The 5,259-nt window shown below is 43.1% G+C and overlaps 1 long non-coding RNA gene across 1 annotated transcript; it reads right to left on the minus strand.

The window, feature by feature from the left end:
• Positions 1 to 277: 277 nt before the first annotated feature.
• Positions 278 to 1,346, minus strand: LOC115200578 (uncharacterized). Its single transcript, XR_003879541.1, has 2 exons — positions 1,252 to 1,346; positions 278 to 784 (listed from the first exon to the last, which is right to left on the minus strand). It is a non-coding gene; the product is annotated as an uncharacterized LOC115200578 (long non-coding RNA).
• Between the last annotated feature and the right edge of the window lie 3,913 nt (positions 1,347 to 5,259).

Raw genomic sequence — 5,259 nt, forward strand, 5'->3', positions numbered from 1 at the left:
GGTACATTGAAGACAGGAGGAGATACAGATTGTTAGTATTATTATATATTGTTTGTTAAAGGTTGACAGAAAGACCGAAAATAATCAACATTAACAAAATACGAATTTTAGTATAAAAAAACTATAATGGTTATACATTTACATTTAATATTAATACATTCATTAATCAAGGTTATATTGGTTATAGTGGTTGCTGGAGTTGCAATTAATTATTGTCCGTCTCGTCTGTTTGATTTAGTTTCATGAATTTCATTTCAATATCCTTCTCCACTTTTTGTTGTACTTGCTGGGGTTGCGTTTCAGAATCGTCCTTCTTTGTTTGTTGTACTTGCTGGGGTTGCGTTTCAGAATTCACCACCCCTGTTTGTTGTTGTTGCCTCTCAGTATCTGATTGTTCTGAACTGGACTGGAACATAGTGTTGATTTGATCAATTATACCATTATCTAGTTCAGATATAATGCTAAAATGAAGATTGTCAAGGGTGATCACTCTATCTTCCACCTCAGGATGGGTGGTGCTGCCGCCTCCTCCCTGTATGTTTCTATGGGCTGCATTCGGAAAGCGTAGTAGGTCTCTGCTTTTAATAACTACACACTCCTGAGCTGTTTTCTTTAAGTCTTTTTCAATAAGAATTTTTGTCTCTTCCCAAATATTCTCCTCAAATAGTTCCCTGTGATAAGGTCTGACACCCTTGCAAGATCTACAAAAGATATCCCTCCAAGGTACTGCAGTCAGAATGGAATTCACAACAAGTAGAACCAGAACGAGTCCTGAGCCGCGAACCTGAAACAAAATTAACAAACGTTCAAGCAAACTGAACGCGCCCCTGGTCTCCACCCCTCCTCAATACTCTGGTCTCCACCCCCTTTAATACTCTGGTCTCCACCCCCCCTAAACTCTGGTCTCCACCCTCAATACTGGTCTCCACCCTCCTCAAACTCTGGTCTCCACCCACCCTCAATACTCTGGTCACCACCCCCCTCAATACTCTGGTCCCACCACCCCCCCTCAATACTCTGGTCTCCACCCCCCTCAATACTCTGGTCTCCACCCCCCTCAATACTCTGGTCCCGCCCCCCCCCCCACCCCCCCCCCCACCCCCCCCCCCCCCCCCCCCCCCCCCCCCCCCCCCACCCCCCTCCCAAATACTCTGGTCCCCACCCCCCCCTCAATACTCTGGTCTCCACTCCACCTCAATAGTCTGGAGACTTTTAAAAATCAATTACAATGAAATAATTAAAGGTACTTACCATGGAGTCCCTTTTGAAATTTGTTTGCTTTTCTAGGTCCTCTTGGTAGGTTCTGGTATCAGTGATGGATTTGCAGGGACTCTCTGTTCTGTGATAGCACAGTACCAGTCCCCATCCATAAACACAGTCACAACCCACAGCAACCCTATAGAGGCTGCCTTAAAAATGATTCCCAACAGTCTTCCCACAAATTACATCTGCATCTGCATGTAATTCTCAAGACCCGTTGAAACTCTCCATCCATCCAGAGAGTCAAGAGAATCAAGATCAGAGTTGGAAACACCATGTAGAAGATACACTGGTCAGAGGTAATGTCTGGTTTAATAACACCATGTTCACAAGAGCATTTTAGTTGATCATCAAACACAACGTGGTAAAGAATAAGAACAAAGAAGGTCATGTAAAAATTGCTGATCTTCTCACTCGTTCTAACAGAATGTCAAATGCTGGCTTGAAGTGCTCCATCATGATCAGAGTTTCTACAGCGTCTCCTGACTACCGTCCCGTCTACTTTCCTCTCCCCAGATGAACAGAGTGATGATGTTAGTTCCTGGTACACCTCTACTAGTGTGGTTACGCTGGTCTCCATCCCTTCAATATTTTGGTCTCCACCCCCTAAAAATTCTGGTCTCCCCTCCCCCCACTCCAGATAGGACATACTGACCCTTGCCCCACATCACACAGACTATTGCAGCATGGGTACTGGAGACTGAGACAGGGGGATTGACCAACATTGACTCTTCATAATGAACAGCATAAACATGAATAGAATTGCAAAGTGAACACCAAAGCTGTGGTATTGAAGACAGGAGATAAAGACTGTTAATATTATTGACTTTGTAGTTAAATTGTTCTTTAAAGGGAGACATAAAGACAGAATATAATAACAGTAACAAAATATGAATTTTATCATCAAGGACAAAAACAATAATTCACTGGTTATATTAACACATATTCATTAATGAATGTTACACTGTTTATAGCCTAGGATTAAAGATGATTTAGCTCTGTCAACCATCAGTGAGGTCTAACAGGCTCATGTTTTCCACCCTGCTGCTTGCCCTGTCTCCTCCCTGTGTGGTGGGGGTTGGAGGGGCTGCAGTTGAAGGGGGCTGTATAGTTTTCCACTGCTTTCCCTGTCTCCTCCCTGTCTGGTGGGTGTTTGTACATGTTGGCTTTTCTCCTTCCTGTGATTTGATATCCCTCCAAGGTATTGCAGACAGAATAGAACAGATATCCTTCCAAGGTATTGCAGTCAGAATTGAATTCACAACATGCAGAACCAGAACCAGTACCAAGCCATAAACCTGAAACAAAATGTGTTTAAAGGTAATCGAAAATTTAGAGCAAACAAGACTCTGGTGTCCACCCCCCCACTCTTAATACTCTGGTGTCCAACCCCCCCAAGCTTAATACTCTGGGGTCCACCCCCCCCACCACACTTAATACTCTGGTGTCCACCCCCCAGTGAGTTATTAGCCCAGTTATAGCTAATTTCTAGTTAGGGGGAGTGTTTGCTTCCTACAAGAGCTCAAAACGTGTGCATTTCCAGCCATCTGAAAAGCAAGTCAGGTAAAGAGCCCTGCATATTTTCCAAAAATCTCATGGAATGTAGGCCTACATTGAACACCACACATTGGCTGCTACTGTAGGCTGAATGATAGAACAGCTTTTTCCGTGTTGAAATGTTATGGGATACATTTTCTCCATTGTTTTGATGATAGGTCAATCTGATTGGCCTACATTATGATCAGTAGACTTCTTGGCCACTGTTATAACTGTAACTTAAAGCGGGAACAGCCTCAGTGTTTACAATAAACGCCCGCTGCAGAAATTGCACAGAATTTTCACAACTTTCAAGTAACCCCTCTTTTACGCTACTGCTACTCTCTCTGTATCATATATGCATAGTCACTTTAACCATATCTACATGTACATACTACCTCAATCTGTTGCGTTATTGTATTAACCTTTCTAGGGTCAACAGCCAGTTGAATCCCGTGGCGCGTTATTCAAATACCTTAAAAATGCTATTACTTCAATTTCTCAAACATATGACTATTTTACACCATTTTAAAGATAAGACTCCCTTTATCTAACCACACTGTCCGATTTCAAAAAGGCTTTACAACGAAAACAAAACATTAGATTATGTCAGCAGAGTACCCAGCCCAGAAATAATCACACCCATTTTTCAAGCTAGCATATAATGTCACATAAACCCAAACCACAGCTAAATGCAGCACTAACCTTTGATCTTCATCAGATGACACTCCTAGGACATTATGTTATACAATACATGCATGTTTTGTTGAATCAAGTTCATATTTATATCAAAAACCAGCTTTTTACATTAGCATGTGACGTTCAGAACTAGCATACCCACCGCAAACTTCCGGTGAATTTACTAAATTACTCACAATAAACGTTCACAAAAAACATAACAATTATTTTAAGAATTATAGATACAAACTCCTTTATGCAATCGCTATGTCCGATTTTAAAATAGCTTTTCGGTGAAAGCACATTTTGCAATATTCTGAGTAGATAGCCCAGCCATCACGGGCTAGCTATTTAGACACCCACCAAGTTTAGCCCTCACCAAACTCGATTTACTATAAGAAACATTTGATTACCTTTGCTGTTTTTCATCAGAATGCACTCACAGGACTTCTACTTCAATAACAAATGTTGGTTTGGTTCAAAATAATCCATAGTTATGTTCAAATATCCTCTGTTTTGTTCGTGCGTTCAAGACACTATCCGAAGGGTAAATAATGGTGACTCGCACGACGCGTTTCGTGACAAAACATTTCTAAATATTCCATTACAGTACTTCGAAGCATGTCAACCACTGTTTAAAATCAAATTTTATGCCATTTTTCTCGTAAAAAAGCAATAATATTCCTACCGGGAATCTGTGTTAGGTTAAAAGACGAAAGAAAATAAAAGCATGGGGTCGAGTCGTGCACGCGCCTCAGCCCATTGTCCTCTGATAGAGCACTTGCCAAAAGCGCTAATGTGTTTCAGCCTGGGGATGGAATTACATCATTCAGCTTTTTCCCGCCTTCTGAGAGCCTATGGGAGCCGTAGGAAGTGTCACGTTACAGCAGAGATCCTCTGTTTTCAATAAAGAGAGTCAAGAAGGCCAAGAAATGGTCAGAGAGGGCACTTCCTGTAAGGAATCTTCTCAGGTTTTTTCCTGCCATATGAGTTCTGTTACACTCACAGACACCATTCAAACAGTTTTAGAAACTTTAGGGTGTTTTCTATCCAACGCCAATAATTATATGCATATTCTAGTTTCTGGGCAGTAGTAATAACCAGATTAAATCGGGTACGTTTTTTATCCGGCCGTGTAAATACTGCCCCCTAGCCCTGTGGTAGGTGAGGAGTCAAGCGCAGGAGAGCAGAGATGTCCAAGTAGCGTCTTTTAATAGCCAAGTCCAGGGTCAGGTACAATACCAAATAAACGAACACGACAAAAGAGAACACAGTTACTCACGGAAGGAGGACAAACCACGCTCCTTGAACTTATACACAATCGGTATATACGTGAACATAACTGAGGCACAACCTCAACGAGCAACATGAAACTAATAATTCCGCACAAACCTAAGCAGGCAACAGGGGTAATTAACACACAGAAATTAAAGTAAATGAAACCAGATGTGAAAAGACAAAACAAACAGAGAAAAGGAAAATGGATCGGTGATGGCTAGTAGGCCGGCGACACCAACCGCCGAGCACCGCCTGAACAGGGAGAGGAACCACCTTTGGTGGAAGTCGTGACAGTACCCCCCCCCCCGACGCACGTCTCCCGCAGCGCGCCGACACCGGCCTCGAGGACGACCCGGAGGACGAGGCTCAGGACGATCCGGATGGAGGCGGTGAAACTCCCTCAGCATTGATGGGTCTAATACGTCCTCCACCGGCACCCAGCATCTCCTCTGGGCCGTAACCCTCCCAATCCACGAGGTACCGAAGGCACCTCACCCGACGCCTCGA

Source organism: Salmo trutta, chromosome 9 (genome assembly GCF_901001165.1).
Source record: "Salmo trutta chromosome 9, fSalTru1.1, whole genome shotgun sequence".
NCBI classification, from domain to species: domain Eukaryota; kingdom Metazoa; phylum Chordata; class Actinopteri; order Salmoniformes; family Salmonidae; genus Salmo; species Salmo trutta.